The 26,124-nt window shown below is 36.3% G+C and overlaps 1 protein-coding gene and 1 pseudogene across 1 annotated transcript in view; one reads left to right on the top strand and one right to left on the bottom strand.

Annotated features, from left to right (window-relative positions):
* Positions 1–26,124, bottom strand: part of DPP10 (dipeptidyl peptidase like 10) — a 648,385-nt gene that overhangs the window by 348,353 nt on the left and 273,908 nt on the right. The gene's annotated exons all lie outside the window — the stretch shown is intronic.
* LOC132521925 (mitochondrial import inner membrane translocase subunit Tim17-A-like) lies at positions 18,856–19,331 on the top strand (annotated as a pseudogene).

Raw genomic sequence — 26,124 nt, 5'->3', positions numbered from 1 at the left:
ACCAAAGCTTTCTTAACTCCAGACTCATATACTCAACTATCTCTGCTTGAGTGGTCCAGTCTACTGTAGTCAGCAGGCAAAAAGAAGACAAACAGATTCATGCCTTCTCTTCACTGAGCAGCTCATGTGAAATGAACATAAATGTTGGTTGTGTTTCTATGATCTTAAAAGTCTACAAGTCTACACGGCAGTGACACATACAAAGAACAGATCTTATTTTAAGGTAACATGTAAACTGCAAAATATAAGGAAAAAATAAGAGTCTAGGAAAATATCTAAATCACTCCTCTCTTGTCTAATTTTGTTTTTGTTTTAGCCACTAACTTGTCTCCATGTTTCCTTATTCTGGAAAGATTAATCTGGGCTGATCTCAGCTTCCAAATGAAGATTTGGAGGATGGGCAGGTCACCAGCAATCCTATGCAAGTTAAGTGTTTTCTTATTATGCAGTTCCATTCCTGTAAGGCACCTCACTATATGAGAAGGTACCATCTGGCCCTCACCACAAACTCTCTTTGCCTCTGATCCAAAGGCTTCATGTTTATATATATATATATACACAAGGAGAGTAAAATCCTAGATCATTCACAGTTACTCATTTACAAGTTATCCTTCCTCAATTCTAAACACCTCCCCTTTTTCTCTCAAGGTTTTAATTTCAGAATTAATTTCTACATCATTAATAACACGGTCTCAAATTGCATAGTGACATTTCATTAACTTAATCATAAATCAAATAATCTTGCACCAAACTTGTAAATTAGAGACTCAAAATTAACATTAACTCTACACATCCAATTTGTGCTTTAATCTTGCAACACTGACTGCCATTTAAAGTTCTGAAATCCACTATTTAGCTATCTATCTGTTATCTATCTATAATATATAAATAGTATTTTATATATATGTATATATAATATAATTAACTATCTATAATACTTATATCTGTGCAGATTTAGCTACTTGGATCCTTTCTGGCCAGTCCATACACTTTAGTCAATTTCCATTAACAATTGACATTGTTCCACTGACAAACATGTTTACTCTCCAATATATTTGATAAGGCTATTCCTTCTTATCAAGATGCAATGTCTTGAAATTGGTCTTCCAGTTGAATGGAGAGATGAATCTGTTACCTTTCCCTATCTAGTGCCAGTTTATCTTAGGCAGATTCTCATCCTATGAGAATGTTTTTCTCGTCATGTTTAATATTAGAACATTCAAGATAACAAAAGAAAAAGACGTATATTATCAAAGGCAGTAACTTTTGTTTCTTTTCTGATTTTAAAGTAATATATGTGCAACACAAAAAATTTGTATAATGCCAACATACCAAGGAAAAATAACTATGAAAATTTTAATGTGTTTCCTTACAAACATGCAGTTGAGATCTCAAAGTACGTCATGTTTTGTATCCCTTTTGCTTCTCTTAAAATTATAAATTAGTGGGCTTCCCTGGTGGTGCAGTGGTTGAGAGTCCGCCTGCCGATGCAGGGGACACGGGTTCGTGCCCCAATCTGGGAGGATCCCATGTGCCGCAGAGCGGCTGGGCCCATGAGCCATGGCTGCTGAGCCTGCACGTCCGGAGCCTGTGCTCCGCAACGGGAGAGGCCACAGCAGTGAGAGGCCCGTGTACCGCAAAAAAAAAAAAAAAAAAAAAAAAACAGAATAAAGTAAATGTAGATATTTTAGTCCTGAACATAGTTTTACAAAGTAGCACTGAAGAATTTTTTTGTTGTACAACTAATTCATACATCTAAACAACAGATGCTGTGACTTTTCAAGTGCATAATGGCATACCTTTATCAATTTCTTCATTTTCAATTAAATCTCTAGAGATTAAAATTGATCACTGCACTCCAAGTAGTATATAACTGAACCATAAGGTAAGACTTAATTGAATAGGAAAATGGAAAACTTAGTTGAATGAAATGGAAGTACTGCATTGATTTAAAAAGAAAAAATATTGAAATAAGTGACAAAAGTACTGCTTAAAAATTCACATACTGAAAGACAATCAGACACTGGGGATTATAACAGAAATATAAAATATATTAAAACACTTATAGGATATTTACCAATATAAGAAAACTCTAGTTAGTTTTATGGCTAAGTTTAGTGTACAGAGGCAATAACTTTGGGCAATAATTTTGGGTTTTGAGTTTGGATCACTTCTCAAGCATATTTAGTTTTGTTTTTTTCTTTTTTAAACACTGTTAAAGTTCATTAGAAAAACTCAGCTGATTAAAGAAAAATGCTGATGAGTCCAAGTTGTATAATGAACTTAATCATATTCTGTCATATGCTTAAGATGAAATTTATCTAACTGTAAACAGCTATTATACTAATTCATGCTCTTAGGAGAAGATTGATCAAATAAAAACACATGGATAAGTTGTTACTATTTTATATATAAGAGTAGGAATTGGGAGAAAAGTAAAGGATTATTTCTGTTTCAAGTATTGGAAGACCTGACCCAAATAGATTTAAGTCTAAAATGTATTTTATTGTATGTCTGGCTTCAAGGTACCAGTTGATGCCAGGGCTCAAATGTCATCAGGCCAAGTGTACTATCTTACAGTTTTCTTTCAGATGGCTCTATTCAGACAGGCTTTCCCTTCATGATCCAAATATCACTAAAACCTCATGGCCTCTCACTTTCAAGCCCAACAGGAAAAATTAAGATTCTTTTTCCAGGATACTCAATCAGAGTTTTGCTGCTGTCTCTGGTCCTGATTGGGCCAGGTAAACATTCTTGCCCTGCGTGTTAGGTGTATGTGATGTACTAACAGGCACAGGACTAAATCTCACGTCCACTCCTGCTGAGTGTTGGGTATGTGTTGATTTTAAAAAAAGAAATCATTCTGTGGATGCCAGAAAAAGGTCAAGTTTGGATAAGTGAAATAGGTAACAGATCTATTATACAGTGTATGTGCATTAATGAAGACTGACTTTATTTATGAAGGGTGTTATTTACAACAAAAACAATGCCTCTCCAAACTTACCATAAACTGGCATTTTATCATGCAGGAAAGTGCAGCACAATTGATTATGTGTGTGTGTATGTGTGTGTGTGTAATGGGTACTTTGTAGCAGAAGAATGGGCCCATAAAAGGAAATATATTTCAGTAATTGTTAAAATTCTGAGGAAACTTTCCAGGTTATTTGGGGCCTTGCCATATTCCTAAGTCACACTTCCCTTAGAGAAAAATGATTTTGCCTGAAAGCATAAGACTTTCTGTGGCCCACTGGGGAAGCTTGCCAGGAGGAATGTGTGGGTTTGCCAGGATGTGTAGTCAGAGATTCATTCTCCTGAGAGGGGAGAAAACATGTGGGCAACAGATCAATCTGATACTGCTGAGGAGATGCACATGTATGTCCTGGAAGAATCACAAATCTCCATCAAAGTTTCAACTCTCCCGTCGAGTTGTTAAGAGAGACCAGACGTGCCAAGGAATGGACTGAAATTACAAATGCGTCTTGCCAATAAGGATAAACTCTAAACATACAATTTAAAATCATTGAGTGGTACCACAGCGTTGCAGTGGAAAGGATGCTTTTTATTACTGTGATTCTTTTCCTCAAACCACTGATCTCAACCCCAACTCTGATCAACCAAATCTTGAAAATAAACATCATGGATAAGTTCAAAGTCGTCCCTCCACCATGATTCCTTTTCAAGTATATAATTTATATAAATATATAAAATACACGTATATATTGTATATTTATAGTACATGTATGTATATAAGTATACATAGTGTAATATATATTATATAGTACAATATATAAGTATATATAGTGTAATATATATTACACAGTATAATTCTATGTTATATATATATACACACACTGACACATATATATATGGAGTATGTTTTAGAGATTTAGGATAAAACCTGACTCTTCTTATTCCTAAGCATTTAATTTTGGGTCTGGTTACATTAGCTATCTGTAATTTACTCTTCTAATTTGAAATAAGAAAAAACCATGTCGCAATTAAGTTGTTTGAAAATAAAACACTCCAATGTATGCCAAAAAATGCAATATCTTATACAGCGTATGTGCCCAATGAGTGGTCCTGGCTTTGTTGATGATGGAGGTAGCAAAGCTGATTATGATGATTTTTTTTTTTTTTTTGGCGGTACGCGGGCCTCTCACTGTTGTGGCCTCTCCCGTTGCGGAGCACAGGCTTCGGACGCGCAGGCTCAGTGGCCATGGCTCACGGGCCCAGCTGCTCCGTGGCATGTGGGATCTTCCCGGACCGGGGCACGAACCCGTGTCCCCTGCATTGGCAGGCGGACTCTCAACCACTGCGCCACCAGGGAAGCCCTGATTATGATGATTTAACTAGGATTTTAAAAAATAATTCTCCACTCAACCTATATTCCATCCTTATCAGATATTGTCATTAATCATTAAAAAGTCCACATACTCTTTCTAAAAGGAAATATTCAAATTTCCTTATTTACCACATTACTTAGAATAGAACCGAGTATATAGTTGGTGTTTATGTGTCTCATTGAATTAATTTCTAAATCTTTCCATTTTGTGCATTGTAAAATCACCATCTACATTTGATGATAACTAGGCAAGAAGAATAGAAGGAAGTTCCAAGGGTTAATTATTCACTCAATAATATAAGAAATAAAATAATATTAAGATCTAAAGCCAATGATAAAGGAAAGCAACTCAATATCACAAACTAATAAATAGATTTTAAAATGTGATATACTTATACAGCAGAACATTATTTGTCAATAAAGGAGCTGATGATACATGCTACAAGAGGGATGAAGCTTGGAAACAATCGAACTGAGAAAAGCAAATCTAAAAGAGCCACATGTTATATAATTCAATGTATAGGAAATGTCCAAGTAGGAAAATGCATAGAAATAGAAAGGAGATTAGTGGTTGTCAGGGGAGAAGGGGAAAGGGAAAGGGGAAATGACTGCTAATGAGTATGGGGGGGCAGTGAAAATATTTTGGAAATAGATAGGGGCAATGGTTGGACAATTCTATGAATATATTAAAAAACAATGAATTGTATACTTTAAAGGGGTGCATTTTATGGTACATGAATTTTATCTCAATAAAGTTCTTATTAAAAGATAAATAAATAAAAAAATGTAAAGACCAAAGAAGAGATGGCTGAGATGCCAAAAGTTTAAAATATACATTTTTAGATTTATTTTGGTTTTAAAAACAAAACTGTTGGTAGAATAGAAAAAATATATATACGTGATATTTACCTGGTATTTGTTCCCACTATTTGAAATAATGCTAAATTCTTCAACGTCTTTGAAACAAAAATGGTTTGTTTCTGCATTATGGTTGCTACCTATAATTCATCTTCTCCTTTACTTTGAACCTTCTCATCCTCACTTCTGTTAATGCAGGGATCTACACACAGTAGATCGTGAGTAAACTATGAATATTTAACATTAGTCATACAGATATATGAGTACCTAATTGCTTTATCAGTAATTTTCACAGATTGTTTCTATAAAAGGAGTCCTAAAAATAATGTTGACAATCTAATTGGCTCTAAAATATTTTGAAGAGCTGGAAGGAACCAAGGAGGTCACCTTGTCTAATCCCTTCATTTTCTCAAAAATAAAGCTACAGGAAGTTAGGTGAAAACACTGAGAAATCAGCAATTAAATTCCTGGATGAGGATTCCAAATCCAGTCCAATTTCTGCAACATTGGCTGTCTGTCAACTAATAACTGATGTTTATACTGGTTCCTTAAGCTGACCCTCCAGTCTGTGTATTCTTTTCTTTCCACTCAGCCTCAAGGCTTCAAGAAGCTCCTTTATGAAGCTAGGAGAGTGACTACTAAGTCATAAATAAGTCAAAGGTGAGCAATACCTTAGTTATGTTGTGGCATAAGGCATCTTCCCTACTACTGTTTCCAAGATGGCCTCAGTTACTCTGTTGAGGGAGCCACAAGGGTAATAGTGCGCCATCTGCTGCTTGGGGTAAGCGCACTGATGATAGAATTACTATGGGAATATGTGTATCATGAAGAGCCTTTTGGACAAATATTTCCACATTTTAATTTCCACATTTTATCTTCTAACACTCACACAATCAATAGTTCACATTTCTCATCTTACTAAAGAAACTCTTTTGAGTTTTCTTAAATTCTCTATTCCTTGCCATTGCTCCAAAGATGATTTTTTTAATACTCCACATCATTCAAGCCACCTGTTTGCACAGATGGTAGCTTGCTTGCTTACTTTTATACAAGAGCTAAAGATCTAGGCCTGACAAAACACAAGAGTTAACTGTCACTTTGCTTTGTTTCTCCAAGTTTAAAGTGAGTTAAAGAATCAGCGAGAACAGATGTCTCTCCTTAAGCATTTTATTTCACCTTTTTTGTCTCCCATGATCTTTTAGAAAACATAATATACTTTGCATGTTTCTGCTTCAAAATGATGAACCTTCCTGTCCCTCTTTCTAATATGACATTATAGACATCACTAAGCAGATAAGAGCCACATCTGTAAATCCTACCCCATTTCACCCTCAGAACATTTGCTCTAGGGCACAGCTGGAAGCAAAAATACGACAAACTAGTATGTAATTTGTTTACAGATGAGATATAATATAGAAAACACGCACTATTTTTTGTCCTTATCAAGTATTCTGATAAACAATTAACAAAATAATAAACACAATTTTTCAATGTATTGTTAGAATAATCAAACAACTACTTACGTGTTTACCATGTTCCTTGGAAATATAAAGGGGAGAAAATGGCAACTAAAATTTAGTCAGTAAAATAAAATAAAGTTATGTGGCATATTAAAAAATGACATTTATTAACTTCCACAATAAGAAAGGAATTTTATTAGGCATTTATACTTATTTAATTCTCACAGTAATGGCTCTTGTTACATTAGAGAAAATTGAGCCTCAGGGAACTTAGTTAACGGGACTAACATTAGACGATTAAGAGAATGGTGGGGTCAGAATTCTGATGGGGGACAGATTTTAAGTACAATTTGTCAATGAGTGTTGAAACAGCTGCTCCAGAAGATGCTACTACCTGATCTCTAACCCCTTCCGCATACAACCCGCCCAGTGCTGGCTGGTGTCCTGAACACAGACGCAGGAGTTGAAGGGGTAACTCCTGAAAGCCCTTGCAATGTCTCATTATGGGAAGTAACTTGAGACCTGAACATGGCAAAATCAGGAGCAGATACCTCCATGTCTGTTCTGTAGGGTGCTTCTCTCAGCTTTATCAGTGTCAGCTATCAGAATCTGGTCAGAAACCAAGGGACCGTCTGGCTAACAGTGGAGCTAGTCCCAGCTTGACTGGTGCAGGCAGACCCACCTCTGAAGCTCAGCAAGGATGGAGTGGTAACCTCTAAAGGGTCGAAAGGACCATGATAATGGAGGAAGCTTAACTGAGCCCTCCTACTCTTACACGAGACCCCATGTCATCATATCAAAGATTAATACATGTGTGTTTTTACTTAAAAAGTAATTATGTTCTTTTTTCAATTTTTTATTATGTTAAAATACTCATAAAATTTACCATCTTTATAAGAGTACAGTCAGAAGTATTAAGTACCTTTATATACAATCATTACCACTATCCATCTCCAGAACCCTTTTTTCATCTTGCAAAACTGAAATTCTATATCCATTAAGCAGTAACTCACTAATCCCTCTTCCTTCAGTCCCTGGAAATCACCATTCTACTTTCTGTCTCTATGATTTCCGCTACTCATATAAGGGGGATCGTACAGTATTGGTCTTTTTGTGACTGGTTTATTTTACTTAGCATAATGACTTCAAGATTCATTCAAGTTCTAGCTAATGCCAGAGTCTCCTTCCTTTTTAGATAAATAGTACTTCATTGCATGTACATAGCATTCATCGGTGGGAACTTGAAATGTTTCCATGTTTTAGCAATTGTGAATAATACTGCTATGAACACAGATGCACAAATATCTTTTAAAGACTCTGCTTGCAATTTTTTTGGTGATATACCCAGAAGTGGAATTTCTGGATCATATGGTAATTCTATGTTTAATTTTTAAAGGAACCTCCATATTGTTTTCCACAGTGACTGTACAATTTCACATTCCCACCAGTAGTGCACAGGGATTCCAATTTCTACACATCTTTGCCAACTCTCATTATTTTCTGAGTTTGTTCGCTTGCTTGTTTTGCTTTGTACAGAAACCACACTAATGCATGTGAGATGATATCGCATCGTGGTTTTGACTTGCATGTCCACGTCCTTAGTGTTTAGTGGTTTTGTGCATCTTTTCATATGCTTATTGACAATTAGTATACCTTAGAAAAGTGTCTACTCAAGTTCTTTGCCCATTTTTGAATCTGGTTGTTTGGTGTTTTTGTGCTTGAGTCTTAGGAGTTCTTTAAATATTCTGGATATCCCTTATCAGATACATGATTTTCAAATATTTTCTCCAATTCTGTGGGCTACCTTTTACTCGGTTGATAGTGTCTTTTGGTGTACATTTAAAAAATTTTTTCATGAAGCCCAATTTGTCTATTTTTCCTTTTGTTCATCTGTGATTTTGGTGTCATACACAAAAAAATCATTGTCAAATCCAATGTTGTGAAGATTTTGTACTATGTTTTCTTCTAAGATTTTTATAGTGTTAAGTTTTCAATTTAGGTCATGGTTCCATTCTGAGTTATGAACTAGTGTACATCAACATATACATTTACCTAACACCACATACAATTTTTGTATATGGTGTTAAGTAAATGTCCGATTTCAATATTTTGCATGTTGATATCCAGGTTTCCCAGCATCATTTGTCAAAAAAATTGTCCTTTCTCCAATGAATATTTCTGCACTCCTGCCAAAAATCATCTGATCGTACATGTTAAGGTTTATTTATGGATTCTCTATTCTATTCCATTGTTATATATGTCTTTCTTTATGCCAGTACTACACTGTTTTGATTACTGTAGCTTTGTAGTACGTTTTGAAATCAGGAAATTTGAGTCCTCCAAATTTGTTCCCTTGTCCTGGACTCTTTTGGCTATTCATGGTCCCTTTTGATTCCGTATGAAATTTAGAATGGTTTTTTCTCTTCTGCAAAAAACATTGCTGGGATTTTAGTAAGGATTTCATTGAATCTGTAGATCACTTTGAATAGTACTTACATCTTAATAAGTCTTCCAATCCATAAATATGGTATATCTTTCAATTTATTCATATTTTCTTTAAGGATACATGCTATTTCTTCTTTAAAGGTTGGTAGAATTGACCATTGAAGCATTTAGATCCAGGGCTTTTCTTTGTTAGGAGATTTTTGATTACTGGTTCAATCTTCTTACTAGTTATAGCTCTATTCAGATTTTTAATTTCTTCATCATTTATTAATGGTAGGCTTTATGTTTCTAGGAATTTGTACATTTCATCTAGGTTATCCAATTTGTTGATGTACACTAGTTCATAGTACTCTCTTAAATCCTTTTTTATTTCTGTAGAACCACTAGTAATGTCCCCACTTTCATTTTGATTTTAGTGATTTGAATATTTTCTCTATCTTTCTATTTCTTTCTAAATAGTCCATCTATTTAAAGGTTGGCATGGCATGAGGGATCTTGTTTCCCCAACCAGGGATCGAACCCGTGCCCCCTGCAGTGGAAACACAAAGTCTTAACTGCTGGACCTCCAGGGAAATCCCTAAAACTTTGTCCATTTTGTTGATCTTTTTGAAGAATAAACTTTTGGTTTCACTGGGGTTTTTTCTATTATTTATTTTGTTTTTCTCTGCTCTTTTATGATTTCCTTCCTTCTTCTAGCTTTGGGTTTAGTTCTTTCTTCCTTTTCTAGTTCATTAAGTTATAAAATTAGGTTGTTGATCTGAAAGCTTTCTTTTTTTCTTAACGTAACTGCTGATATTTATAAACTTCTCCCCTAGCACTGCTTTCACTGCATCCAATATATTTAGAGGCATGCTGTGTTCTCATTTTCATTTATATCTAAGTATATTTCACTTTCCCTTGTGATTTCTGCCTTGATCCATTAACTTTTAAACAGTGTGTTGTCTCATTTCCACAAATTTGTGAATTTTCCAGTGTTTCTTCTGTTATTAATTTTTAACTTTAACCCATTGTGATCAGAGATGATATTTTGTATGATATCTACATTTTAAAATCCACTGAAACTTAATTTCTGACCTAACAAATTTACTTTTTTTCTCTTTGAATAGGCTATACTTTTTAAGCCTTTTTAGTTTTTGTTGAAAATTGTTCATTTAAATGTAGTAGTGTGGTAACTCTGGAAACCAGATTCTCCTCCTTCCTCAGGGTTTTCTGTTTTTTTATTTTTTGTTTTTGATTGCTATAGGCTGTTTCTGTGCTGAAGATCACTGAGGTGTAAGCTTAGGGTTTTTTCAGGTCTTTTTTGATCCTGTGCTTTTCCCTAGGCATGTGTAGTGACTTTCTAATTGCCCTATATATATGCAGTTGATTTTAAATATATCAGTCTTCAATGTTTGGCTCCCGAAAGGAGAAAAAGAATAAAAAGAGGGAGGGGACAGGGGTGGAAGGTGCTGGCCCTTTAAATATCACTAGAAGTCACTTCGGCCAAAAGGAGAGGACCTTACAACAGTGGGGTAGGTATAACAACAATGACCACCACCTCTTTCTCTGCACCTCTGTGATCAGAAGCAACAATCAGCAAATAGAACACTGATCTCCAAAGGAAGACAGGGTGCTTTTTGTCCACTCTAGCTCCTGCAAGGTTCTCCTGTAACGTGTGCACTGCCTCCTTTCCCAGGTTGAGGTGTGAAGGAAGGGTAACTGGTACTGTACTAAGAGTTGAAATTGACTGTTATCTGCAATTTGCTGTCCAAACCCTCCCCTTGGAAGTTACATACCTTCAACAGACTCCAGAGTTTCAAAAGAGTTATATCAGACAGATTCTGCCAGTACAATTGTTGTCTAGTTAGGGAGATAAATTCCTACCTAGACCCATCTTTGAAGAATCCTTCCCCTGTATTTATGACTTAAATGGTAACACAACTTACTTTAGAAATTAATGAAAATATTAAAAAAGAAATTAAAATTCTATGAGTTCTTGTGATAGTTCACTTTATGTGTCACCTTGACTGGGCAAAGGGATTCCCAAATAAGTGGTAGAACATTTTTTTCTTGGTGTGTCTGTGAGGATGTTTCTGGAAGAGATTAGCATTTGAGAAAGACTGAGTAAAGAAGCTCACCAATGTAGGAGGGTAGTATCCATTCAAATGAGGGTCTGAATATAACAAAAAGGCAAGAGAAGAGTGAATTTGCTCTTTTTGCTTGAGTTGGGGCAACTCTTTTCCTACCCTCAGACATCAGTGGTCCTGTGGCACTTTGGACTCAGACTGAATGAAACCCATTAGTTTTCCTGGTTCTCCAGCTTGCAGATGAAAGACTGTGGGCCTTCTTGACTTCCATCACTGTATGAGCCAATTTCTATAATAAATTAACCTCCCTCTCTCTCTTTCTCTCTCCCTCCCCCTCCTTCCCTCCCTCCCTCTCTCTCCTTCTCCCTCTAGATAGCTACACAGATAGATAGACAGATAATAGATAGATAGATAGATAGATAGATAGGAAGAAAATTGGTCTTGTATCTCTAGAAAACCCTGACAAAGATAATACAATTAGCTTTACCTTTTTATATTAAGCATTTTAAATCAGACTGGATGAACTTTTGTACACCAATTTTAACCCTAATGATAGAAAAGGTTATGCTAGATTCTTTCATATTATTTTACATTTTTTAATGGCTGCAAAATATTTCTTTATGCAACATGCATTGAATTATTAAATTTTTATTTCTGTACTGTTGGTGATGACATTTCTTTGCAGTAGCAGAAATAGATTCTGAAACTTCATTAAATGTTGTATATCATCAAGATTTCCACCTTCAGATTGTTACCCAAGATTTCGCAGAAGTAGAATTTCATAGTATTTGTATTTCTTTTGCATAATTTTTGATTGTTTATAAGTTTAATGTTTGTATTTTAACTGTCATGTTTAAATTTCTTAAAAGTAATACACATTTTTAATGTAGTATTAATAAACTGGAGGTGGAAGGAGTTCCCTGGACACCTTTTTTTGTAGGACAGATAGAGTTTTTTTAGAGGTATGTATCACAACGTGTATATCTTTTAAATAGAAAAGAACAAAGAAATGTTACATTTATCTACAGATAAATCCAATTCCCTTTTATTGAGGGCCCTAGCTCAACTCCTGGCACAGTGCTAGAAAGCTTTCTTGCTTTTAAGCCTCCTTGCTGGCTGGGAAAAGCACCTGTGGCCCTCAGGTTGGCCCTCTCCCAGCATTTCCCAAAGTGCCACAATTACCACTTTTCAAACACTCATCAGAATTCCCATCAGATTCCCTCAGAATAAGAGATCTCCTCCAAATGTTAGTAAATGAAACCAATTCACATAAAGATTAAAAGATATGCTGTATTTCAAAATATGCTTCAAAGACTCTAACACAAATTTCACTAAAACTGATCCATCAGCAAAAACTTATGATTGTTAAACAAAGCTAAACATATTTGACTGTTTACATTTACTGTAGCGATATTCAGATATTTTACTATGATGAAATATTTCACAAAACCTCAATTGTGATTATTTACACCATATTTTTTCTTTTTTTCTAGTAATAGGGGGATATACTAACATTTTATAAAAATGATGGTGCACTACTCTTGGGGCATATTGTAAACTATAATTTGTATTTATTGAAAGAGGTGTGGTATCTCCTTGAAGACACTCCATATTTAATAACTATACTTGTATAAACCAAATTAAACAATGACTAATGTGAGGGGTCACTATGTTCAAAGGTCATGGTTGAGATATTGCTGTTTCTTATGCTTCCAGAATCTCTGTGGTTGAATTCCTAAGAAGAAATTCCATGGAATTCCATGTGGTCTCTGGTGCCTTTTTTTTTTTTTTTTTTTTTTTTTTTTGCGGTACGCGGGCCACTCACTGCTGTGGCCTCTTCCGTTGAGGAGCACAGGCTCCGGATGCGCAGGCTCAGCGGCCATGGTTCACGGGCCTAGCCGCTCCGCGGCATGTGGGATCTTCCCAGACCGGGGCACGAACCCGTGTCCCCTGCATCGGCAGGCGGACTCTCAACCACTGCGCCACCAGGGAAGACCTCTGGTGCCTTTTTTTAATTCCTGCCTCCTTGGCTTGAACACATTAAAGCCTGGCTGAGAGGCAAGAGGATACTTATGGCTTCTCACCCTCTTCTCTTTTATATAAAATATTTGTTTTAGTTTTTAGAGCAGCATGGTGTTAAAATTTAGATTTTTAAGGAAAGGAAAGTTTTCACTTAAACTTTGAAAGAAATCTAAATGCCCTATTACAATTGAAGAAAGAATTTCACTTTTGTGGTTATGGACATTCAGTGAATAATAGAGTAGTGTGTGTTTATAATTAATAGTTCCTTGTATAATGATGTACCTGATGTTACAAAATATAAAGAATGCTGGATAATGACAGGATTTAGCCATTCCTGGGTTTAAGAACTTAATATCATTTCAAATCACCCTGAATATCAATTCTACTCCTAACAAAAATTTCTACCCCAATAAACACATCCAAAAGTTCCGGGTTCTTACTGAGCCTGTAGCCCATCAGTAGGATGCTCTCTCTCTTTCATCCATGATAGTTTTATGACAGAGTCAATGGTAGGCCAACCTCTAAACATGGCTAGTTAATACTCATACACATACACACACAAACACACACACACACAGACACACACACACACACAGCTGCAGTCCTGTATATAAAATATCACAAGAAAATGACCATTTTCCATATCTCACAAAAAGAAACGGTACCCTAAAACAGCATTAAATAGTTAATTCAGCTTGATAAAATCTTCACAATCTAACTAAACATAAAGTTAACTGATTTCTAGAGTGTTGCATAAAACTGCACTCTTTATGCTCCTACAATATTCTCCATGGCAGTTAGCCAGAGAGAACCTTTGGAAGACTGCAAACTCATCCTGGAGCTATTGAAGTTTATTCTTGCCCATTCTGAAAAATAGGCTGTTATTGCTAATTGTTATAAAAAGTTTACCCCATGAGCCTCATAGGCTGCCAAGAATGTAATTGAGCTGAAATGGAAGGCTGGTATTAAGCTTGCATCTGGTTCTGAGTCAAGGAGACCTCACTCTTTGACTAGCATCGAGGGAAGCTTCTTTCATTTGGGGAGAACAATTTGACTATAGTGGAGTTCATTTTGAGAAATTGTCCCAGCTTGTCCAAACTGATGGCAAGTTGGATCGGATTTCAAATAAATAAATAAATACCTGTAGGAGTTGAGGTTACTACCCCTGGCTCAAAAAAATCAGATTAGAAAGTATTTGTTAGGTATCTACAATGCATGAGGCATGATTCCACTCATGATTTTACCAAACATGATGATACAATGTTAATTCTGACCCCCTTTTTCACTAAAAAAATGTAACAAAACACAGTATTCTATAATAATAAAAAAAAATTGTGACACTTTTAGACCATGTTTTCATTTATTATTTTATAATATGATTTTAGTGAAATTCAGCATTTACATACGTTCTTAAAATGGAACCTTACATATATCCTGTTGTCCTGAAAGATACAACTGTCTTCCTGGATGTCATCTCAATTTTCTCTCATGATCTGCTCAAGAGTGGTAAATGTATGCATTTGGTCATTTATTTTGAATCTCTTGAAATTTCAACTTAACAATGTACTTCAGCAACAAAATTCAATAAATATTCATTAAGTTTGTACTGTGTATCAGGAAATACCTATTCTATGTGCTAGAGATACAAAACATCCTCACTCATTAAGGAGTTCAGAGTTCAATGGGGGATACAGGCAAATAAAACTATTTCCATACAAAGAGAAGTACAGTACTGTGATTAAGAGTAAAGACTTGTGCTATCAACTGAGGGTAGAAATTAACCACATGTACTTTAAAACACTAGCCCAAATTGAGATATCCTGTAAGTATAAAATACACACTGCATTTTGAAGACCTTGTATAAAAAGTATAAAATACCTCATTTTTAATACTAATTTTTAATACTGTACTGGTTATGCTTGAAATGTTATTTGGGATACATTGTATTAAACAAAATGTATTAACACAATTAATTTCACCAGTTACTTTTTCAATGTATTCTTTAGAAAATTTATGAATTACGTCACATTTGTAACTCAGATTTCTATTGGACAGCGCTGGTTTGTATAGTGATGCTACTAGACCTTTTGTCTTCAAAACTCATTCTGTCACTTACTAGCTGTAAGACCTTAGGCAAGTACTAGTTTGTTTGTTTTTTGCTTCAGTTTCCTCATGTATAAGAAGAGGCTGATAACAATTATAGTTGTTTACTCAATAGGGTTGTTGGAATAGTAAGTGAATCAAAACATCTAAAAGGTGACTATTATTAAATATGTAAGCATTAAGTAGGCACATAGAAAGAGTACCTATCTCAGGCCAGAAGAAGTAAACTCAGAGAACTCCAAAAAAAAAAATAATAATAATAATGGTTTCACTAAACCTTCAAAGAATGTCAGAAAGCTATCCCATTGTAATAGGAGGATAAGAATATTTCCAAGAATAGGGACAATATAAATAAAGTCATAAAACTTGAAAGAACCAAGGCCCATTCCAGGAACTGAAAGTGGTTTTCAATGTGTAGGATTGCAAACTTCTTCGAAGCAATGGTGGGAAGAGAGACTGAAGAGGTGAGAAAAGCCAGGTCACTACACTGCCCAATACTATTTTAAAGAATTTATGAAATTAGGAATCCCCTCTATAAAATTAACCATATTGTTTTAGGAGAGTCAAAGGAGATACACAAAGAGAGGAAATGAAATGGGAATAAGTGATGTCATGAAGGAGATTACTAAGATATTAATAAAAGAATTTCTGAGTAGTAAGGCATATTACTTCCCCATTCTAACCCTTAAGGCAGGATGCTTTTGATAGCTATCCAGTTATCCTTTTCTACTAATTGAGCCTACTAAACCAACAAGCCACTGAAACTTGTACTCATTTAATACATTCACTGTAAGCTAGGTTATGAAAATAAATTTTGGATTTTGTAAATTGGGAATGCCCACCAATAAATATTAATGCTCAGATTCTATTATGGTAATGGATAGACACCAACACTCATAGGTTCTTTATAACTTATAAGGACAAAACAGAGTCAGAGAGATCTACTTCCCAGGTGAAAGAGAAAAAGTTGAAAGCTCTCAGGAAAAGGTTCCTTTTGTATTAGAGGTATAGGTAGTGTTAAAAGGTAAACTGAGGCTCATAAAATTTTTTCAAAGGTTTATTTATGCAAGCCGATTCAAATTGGACAGCACCAAACCAAAAATGGTTAGGAGCTCCCTGATGACAGAAGCTAGGGAAAAGGTTTTCATAGAGAAGACGCAGAAGAAAAACAAATACGTTATTCGATTGGCTATACTTAAGCAGTTGCCCTATTTGGAAAAGCGGGCTACTTGTGATCGGTTGTTCTTTTGGGTTTTTTTTGGATTCTGGTGCATTGATTCTGGCTTAGGTTTTGGCTTGCTTAGTAGGCTGCCGAGGCATCAGAGCCACCTCGGTCTAATATAGACTCCTTGTTTAATTAATTTTATTGTAGTTACAATGATATATCATAAGGGCATTAAAATAATAAGAAAGGAGACTCTTCTGGAAGGAATTTTGGTGGATTAAATTTTAAATATGTTGAATAAGGTAACATTATCAAAAGTGAAATGAACAAATATATGTATATATACTATATACTAAATTTGTGATAGGATAACCTATAACAATTAGCAACCAGCAATAGTATCTGAAATAACTTTTCATTTTGATTGCATCACTTTGTTTTCTCCCTTAGTAAGATTCACTGCTTCGTCCTCAATGTCTTAAACAGCTAGATACAAACAGCAGGGTTATGCCAACATTCTATGACAGTACCAAAGTGCACATTTCCAGTTGATGATATCACAGTAGGTACCCACCCTAGATATCTCTGGGTAGTGTGTTATTAGCATATGTCTCAAAGTTTGCCATGTCCACCTCTTTGTCACACCCGATCACAGTGGTGAATGTGTCACTGGAAGACCAGCAGTTTTGCCCTTATGTAAGGCACACTCTCTGTCTCATGACAGTAGTGTCGTCCTGTACAGTCTCATTAACAGACTATATTTATCACTCGTTCATGGCTCAACATTACAAACTCCTTCCATGTATGTCTTTTCTTTATGTAAAAAAATGGTACTTAGTGTCCTTCAGGTTTAGAAATTAATGACACTATCAATATTAATTTTGAAAAGAATAAAATTTTAGCGAAGACTGAGATGCATCTTCAGATGAGTGAGAACTAAAAAGGACAGAAAAATGTTACAGTAAGTAAATATTACACTAAATCATCTCAAATATTATTTCAGGACTTAAGCTCCTAGGGGGCTATATTTTTACTGACCATTTATTAAATTTCAAACCTAACTGAGACTGTTTGGAGAAGAGAGCACGGAAAACCACATTTTGAAAACAGCAAGTGATATCAAGAAAGAAGCAGAAATGGCCTCAGTGTTGGGAGAACATAACAGGGAAATGCTCACGCAAACAGTGATGGAACGTGACAGAGCTATTAAAATCCAAATCCACACAAACATTCAAATTGTTTCTCATCTGGGCACAGTTTCTTCTTCTACTCTGAACTGCAATTACAATGAATGGGCTTCAACCCTCTCAACTGGTGCCCAGTGAGAGAGGCATGTTTATGCTCTCAAACATTTGGGCCATCCACTTGCTCATATGCTATGGTTTGATGCCCAGGTTTCTTTCTGTGCCATGAAATCCTGGTTCAGAATGAAACTGGAAAAAGATGGTGCAGTGACAGGATGATAAATGAGGTTCACCACGATGTAAGGTTGGGTTGTCCTCTTGTATTCTTGGCAACAGAAACAGATTTACCAACATGTCTGCCCCAAAACACATTCTTCTATAAAGTTTTAAAATGAAGCAGCTAAGGGAATTGTCCGGCAGTCCAGTGGTTAAGGCTCTGGGCTTTCACTGCTGAGGGCACAGGTTCAATCCCTGGTTGGGGAACTAAGATCCTGATAACTGTACAGTGTGGCCGAAATTTTTTTAAATTTAATAAAATAAAATCAAGCAGCTAATAACCACATTATATCAAAGGACTAACAGGAAAATCCTCTCTTTCTGTTTGTGCATAGATACCCAAATTCAAAGTTCTTCTTTAGGATGGGGGACTTGTATAGATAAGCATTCTGTTTGTTTGTGGCAATGCTAAACAAATTCATATTCTGAAAATTCCAAATTAAAGTACACACTAGGGTGCAACAATTCTGCTCAGTGAGGGTTCTTTCCCTTCAAACAAGATTTGTCACATTTTAAAACTGAATTTATCCAATGCATATAAAATGCAATAAAATGTACAGACCTTAACTGATATCTAAAAGTTTAAGAATCTGTCTTTTAAGTAAAACCTAGAGCTAACTTCTCTTTAAAAGTAATTTCAACGTGATTGTAGAACTTTTGAAAGGGTGTTAATTCTTTGAACAGAGATAAAATTAAAGTCAAAAAGGTTTTAGTCACAGTAGTAGAGAGGCAGCACCTTCTAACTTGCAGACCTTTAAAATTGACTACGGGCTAAAATCACAAAGTACAAAACAGCAACCAGTAAATCCGTCATGTGGTTTCTTCATCTCAGTCAGATACCAAACTGTCATCTAAAATGTAATCAACAATGTCCCTAGATTAAACTGAATTTGAAAATTTATTTTGACCATGGAGTCAAGGTACAAGAGTATGCATGCAAATTGTGGATAACTGTGGTGGGGCCTTTAAGATGAGAACCATAGGTGATGGTAATCAAAGGTTTTCGCAGTTCTCCAGTGGGAGTAAACCACAGACTAGGAAGGAGTTTGACAGCTATTAAAACCAGGGCTCTGCAGTTGAGAGGTAGCTTTGCTGTTTGGGGAAGGTCTGTTTTCCATGACTGACTGCAGTATGGTTCAAGTCAGAGGGAAAGAAGATCCCTGGAACTCCATCATGAGCGGTGCCTTAACAGGAGCCATACTGACAGCAAGAAACAGACCAGTGGCCATGGTTGGGTCAGCTGCGATGGGTGGCATTCTCTGGGCTTTAATTGAAGGAGCTGGTGTCTCCTTGACAAGATTTGCCTCTGCCCAATTTCCCAATTATCCTCCATTTCCTGAAGACCCCTTGCAGTAGCCTTCAGCCCAGTTACCATCCTTACCTTTTGGAGACTATGGACAATATCAATAGAACTTCTTTCCCAGGATCGAATGAGGAAAGGATTTCAGACTGTTTTTCAAACTATAGGTGGGACAACTATGGCCAAACAAACTATGAAGAGACATTTAGTGTCTTCTTCTATTTAAAGGAACATGGGGGTGGGGGTTCCTAAAAGATAATACATTTATTTATTCATACTTGGATTGCATTTGTGATTAAATAAATGTCTAAAATCTTTCAAAGGAAATACAATAAGTGCTAGGAAGATGAAGGACCAAATGGCAAGCAGCAATGAAGTATGACCATCATTTCCTTGTGGACTTCTCTGCCTGGTTTCGTTCTGTTAGTCAAACAATAAAAAAAACTCCTGGACATTGCTCTTAAAAAAACAAAACAAAACAAAACTTACTTTAGAATTTTAATTTGAAAATAGATTTAGTCTTTCTTTACACCCTTCTAATTTAAAACAAAATAAATTTATATTTCTTTTTTCTTTACATAATTTTCTTGATTCTCCTCCTCATTTAAATTCTTCCAACATCCACTGAGCAGAACTGGAACACAGCATTCAGATAAGGCCATGATTCTGCTGTCTCAGTTTATGTTTATAATCTATCCTGATTGCTAAGGGTTACAATCTTTGTTTCACAAGGCTCTGCCTGGGTACAAACTGTTCTACATAATGACACTTACTACAGAAGTCAAAAGTAAACACTCAAGTATCATTATTCAATAATCATTTTTAAAATTGCATTAAAAATGTCTTCTGTTCTTCAGTTTGCCACATTAAAATGCAGGCAGTCCAGTTCAATAAATCCCAGAAGAGTAGTGAGTATCAGAATCTAGTCTCGGTAGAGGGACGTGCACTTACTCCCTCTTGCGAGAGCAGCAGAATCACAGCTAACTGCTGAGCAATCACTGACAGGAAGACACTGGAACTCACCAAAAAACATACCCCACATCCAAAGACAAAGGAGAAGCCACAATGAGATGGTAGGAGGGGTGCAATCACAATAAAATCAAATCCCATAACCGCTGGGTGGGTGACTCACAAACTGAAGAACAAGTATACCACAGAAGTCCACCCACTGGAGTGAAGGTTCTGAGCCCTATGTCAGGCTTCCCAACCTGGGGGTCCAGCAACGGGAGGAGTTACCAGAGAATCAGACTTTGAAGGCTAGTGGGATTTGACTGCAGGACTTTGACAGGACAGGAGGAAACAGAGACTCCATGCTTGGAGGGCACACACAAAGTAGTGTGCACATCAGGACCCAGGGGAAGAAGCAGTGACCCCATAGAAGACTGAACCAGACGTACCTGTTGGTGTTGAAGGGTCTCCTGCAGAGGTGGGGGGCAGCTGTGGCTCACTGTGGGGACAAGGTCACTGGCAGCAGAAGTTCTGGAAGTACTCCTTGGCATGAGCCATCCTGAGTCCACCATTAGCCCCAGCAAAGAGCCTGTAGGCTCTAGGGCTGGGTAGCCTCATGCCAAACAACCAGTAGGGAGGGAACTCAGCCTCACCCAGGAGACAAACACATTAAAGTTTTACTGAGCTCTGCCCACTAGAGCAACACTCAGCTCTACCCACCACCAGTCCCTCACATCAGGAAACTTGCACAAGCCTCTTAACATAGCCCCATCCACCAGAGAGCAGGCAGCAGAAGAAAGAAGAACTACAATTCTGCAGCCTGTGGAATGAAAACCACATTCACAGAAAGATGGACAAAATGAAAAGTCAGAGGAATATGTACCAGGTGAAAGAGCAAGATAAAACCCCAGAAAAACAATTAAAAGAAGTGGAGATCGGCAATATTCCAGAAAAAGAATTCAGAATAATGATAGTGAAGATGATCCAGGACCTCGGAAAAAGAATGGAGGCAAAGATCGAGAAGATGCAAGATATATTTAACAAAGACCTAGAAGACTTAAAGAACGAATAAACAGAGATGAACAGTCCAATAACTGAAATGAAAAATACACTAGATGGAATCAAAAGCAGAATAACTGAGGCAGAAGAATGGATAAATGACCTGGAAGACAGAATGGTGGAAATCACTGCTGTGGAACAGAATAAAGAAAAAAGAATGAAAAGAAATGAAGACAGCCTAAGAGACCTCTGGGACAACATTAAATGCAACAACATTCACATTATAGGGGTCCCAGAAGGAGAAGAGAGAGAAAGGACCTGAGAAAATATTTGAACAGATTATAGTTGAAAACTTCTCTAACATGAGAAAGGAAATAGCCACCCAAGTCCAGGAAGCGCAGAGAGTCCCAGGCAGGATAAACCCAAGGAGAAACACGCCAAGACACCTAGTAAGCAAATTGACAAAAATTAAAGGCAAAGAAAAATTATTAAAAGCAACAAGGAAAAAATGACAAATAACATACAAGAGATGTCCCATAAGGTTAGCAGCTGATTTCTCAGCAGAAACTCTACAAGCCAGAAGGGAGTGGCACAATATATTTAAAGTGATGAAAGGGAAGAACCTACAACCAAGATTACTCTAGCCGGCAAGGATCTCATTCAGATTCGATAGAGAAATCAAAAGCTTTACAGAGAAGCGAAAGGTAAGAGAATTCAGTACCACCAAACCAGCTCTACAACAAATGCTAAAAGAACTTCTCTAAGTGAGAAACACAAGAGAAGGAAAAGGCCTACAAAAACAAACCCAAAACAATTAAGAAAATGGTAATAGGAACATACATATCGATAATGACCTTAAATGTGAATGGATTAAATGCTCCAACCAAAAGACACCGGCTTGCTGAATGAATACAAAAACAGAACCTGTATTTATGCGGTCTACAAGAGACCCACTTCAGACCTAGGGACACATGCAGACTGAAAGTGAGGGGATGGAAAAAGATATTCCATGCAAATGAAAATCAAAAGAAAGCTGGAGTAGCAATACTCATACCAGATAAAATAGACTTTGAAATAAAGAATGTTACAAGAGACAAGGATGGACACTATGTAATAATCAAGGGATCAATCCAAAAAGATATAACAATTATAAATATACATCCACCCAACATTGGAGCACTTCAATGCATAAGGCAAATGCTAACAACTATAAAAGAGGAAATTGACAGTAACACAATAATAGTGGGGGACTTTAACACCTCACTTACACCAATGGACAGATCATCCAGACAGAAAATTAATAAGGAAACACAAGCTTGAAATGACACAATAGACCAAATAGATTTAATTGATATTTATAGGACATTCCATCCAAAAACAGCAGATTACACTTTCTTCTCAAGTGCACATGAAACATTCTCCAGGACAGATCACACCTTGGGTCACAAATCAAGCCTCGGTAAATTTAAGAAAATTGAAATCATATCAAGCATCTTTTCTGACCACAACACTATGAGATTAGAAATAAATTACAGGGAAAAAACCATAAAAAACACAAACACATGGTGGATAAACAATGTGCTACAATATAAGCAAGAGATCACTGAAGAAATCAAAGAGGAAATCAAAAAATACCTAGAGACAAATGACAACGAAAACACGACGATCCAAAACTTATGGGAGGCAGCAAAAGCAGTTCTAAGAGGGCAGTTTACAGCAATACCATCCTACCTCAAGAAACAAGAAAAATCTCAAATAAGCAATCTAACCTTACACTTAAAGGAACTAGAGGAAGAAGAACAAACAAAACCCAAAGTTAGTAGAAGGAAAGAAATCATAAAGATCAGAGCAGAAATAAAAGAAACAGAAAGAAAGAACAGCCAAGATCAATAAAACTAAAAGCTGATTCTTTAATAAGATAAACAAAATTGATAAACCTTTAGCCAGACTCATCAAGGAAAAGAGGGAGAGGACTCAAATCAATAAAATTGGAAATGATAAAGGAGAAGTTACTATGGACACTGCACAAATACAAAGCATCATAAGAGAATACTACAAGCAACTCTATGTCAATAAAATGAACAACATGGAAGAAATGGAAAAATTTTTAGAGAGGTATAACCTTCCAAGACTGAACCAGGAAGAAATAGAAAATATGAATTGACCAATCACAAGTAATGAAACTGTGATTAAAAATCTTCAAACAAAAGTCCAGGACCAGATAGCTTCACAGGTGAATTCTGTCAAGTGTTTAGGGAAGAGCTGACACCCATCCTTCTTCTCAAATTCTTCCAAAAAGTTGCAGGGGAAGGAACACTCCCAAACTCGTTCTATGAGGCCACCATCACCCTGATACCAAAACCAGATGAAGATACTAAAAAAGAGAAAATTACAGACCAATATCACTGATGAATATAGATACAAAAATTCTCAATAAAATATTAGCAAACAGAATCCAACAACACATTAAAAGGATCATACACCATGATCAAGTGGGATTCATCCAAGGGATGCAAGGATTCTTCAATATATGAAAATCCATCAATGCGATACACCATATTAACAAACTGAAAAATAAAAACCATATAATCATCTCAACAGATGCAGAAAAAGCTTTTGACAAAATTCAACACTGATTTATGATAAAAGCTCTCCAGAAAGTGGGCATAGAGGGAACCTACCTCAACATACTAAAGGCCATATACGACAAACCCACAGCAAAACATCATTCTCAATGGTGAAAAACTGAAAGCATTTCTTCTAATACCAGGAACAAGACAAGGATGTCCAATCTCACCACTACTATGCAACATAGTTTTGGAAGTCCTAGCCACAGCAATCAGAGAAGAAAAAGAAATAAAAGGAATACAAATTGGAAAAGAAGAATTACAACTGTCACTGTTTGCAGATGACATGACACTATACATAGATAATCCTAAAGATGCCACCAGAAAACTACTGGAGCTAATCAGTGAATTTGGTAAAGTTACAGGATGCAAAATTAATGCACAGAAATCACTTGCATTCCTATATACTAACAATGAAAGATCAGAAGGAGAAATTAAGGAAACAATCTCATTTACCACTGCAACATAAAGAATAATATAGCTAGGAATAAACCTACATAAGGAGGTAAAAGACCTATACTCAGAGAAGTATAAGACACTGATGAAAGAAATCAAAGACGAACAAACAGAGGGAGAGATATACCATGTTCTTGGATTGGAAAAATCAATATTGTGAAAATGACTATATTACACAAAACAATCTACAGATTCAATGCAATACCTATCAAATCACCAGTGGCATTTTTTACAGAACTAGAACAAAAAGTCTTAAAATTTGTATGGAGACACAAAAGACCCCGAATAGCCAAAGCAATCTTGAGGGAAAAAAGCGGAGCTGGAGGAATCAGACTCCCTGACTTCAGACTATACTACAAAGGTACAGTAATAAAGACAATATGGTACTGGCACAAAAACAGACATACAGATCAATGGAACAAGATAGAAAGCCCAGAGATAAACCCACGCACCTATGGTCAACTAATCTATGACAAAGGAGGCAAGGATATACAATGGAGAAGACAGTCTCTTCAATAAGTGGTGCTGGGAAAACTGGACAGCTACGTGTAAAAGAATGAAATTAGAACACTCCCTAACACCATACACACAAATAAACTCAAAATGGATTAAAGACCTAAATGTAAGACAGGATGCTATAAAACTCTTAGAGGAAAACATAGGAAGAACATTCTTTGACATAAATCACAGCAAGATTTTTTTTAGAACCCACCTCCTAGAGTAATGGAAATAAAAATAAACAAATGGGACAGCACAGCAATGGAAACTATAAACAAGATGAAAAGACAACCCTCAGAATGGGAGAAAATAGTTGCAAACGAATCAACGGACAAAGCATTAATCTCCAAACTATATAAACAGCTCATGCAGCTCAATATTAAAAAAACAAACAACCCAACCCAAAAATGGGCAGAAGACTTAAACAGACTTTCTCCAAATAAGACATACAGATGGCCAAGAGGCACATGAAAAGATGCTTAGCATCACTAATTATTAGAGAAATGAAAATCAAAACTACGATAAGGTATCATCTCTCCCGGTTAGAACGGGCATCATCAGAAAATCCACAAACAACAAATGCTGGAGACGATGTGGAGAAAATGGAACCCTCTTGCACTGTTGGTGGGAATGTAAATTGATACAGCCATATGGAGAACAGTATGGAGGTTCCTTAAAAAACTAAAAATAGAACTACCATACAATGCAGCAATCCCACTACTGGGCATACACCCTGAGAAAACCATAATTCAAAAAGAGTCATGTACCACAATGTTCATTGAAGTTCTATTTACAAGAGCCAGGACATGGAAGCAACCTAAGTGTCCATCAACAGATGAATGGATAAAGAAGATGTGGCATTTATATACAATGGAATATTACTCAGCCATATAAAGGAACGAATATGAGTTATTTGTAGTGAGGTGGATGGATCTAGAGTCTATCATACAGAGTGAAGGAAGTCAGAAAGAGAAAAACAAATACCGTATGCTAACACATATATATGGAACTAAAAAAAAAAAAAAAAAAGGTTATGAAGAACCTAGGGGCAAGATGTGAATAAAGACGCAGACCTACTAGAGAATGGACTTGAGAACACGGGTATGGGGAAGGGTAAGCTGGGAGAAAGTGAGAGAGTGGTGGCGTATATATGGACATATATACACTACCAAATGTAAAATAGATAGCTAGTGGGAAGCAGTTGCATAGCACAGGGAGATCAGCTCGGTGCTTTGTGACCAGCTAGAAGGGTGGGATAGGGAGGGTGGGAGGGAGGGAGATGCAAGAGGGAAGAGATATGGGGATATATGTATATGTATTACTGATCCACTTTGTTATAAAGCAGAAACTAACACACCACTGTAAAGCAATTATA

Source organism: Lagenorhynchus albirostris, chromosome 6, assembly GCF_949774975.1.
Source record: "Lagenorhynchus albirostris chromosome 6, mLagAlb1.1, whole genome shotgun sequence".
Classification (NCBI taxonomy): Eukaryota; Metazoa; Chordata; class Mammalia; order Artiodactyla; family Delphinidae; genus Lagenorhynchus; species Lagenorhynchus albirostris.
Note: the sequence above shows the minus strand (reverse complement) of the source record. Positions and strands in the feature narration are given on the sequence as shown.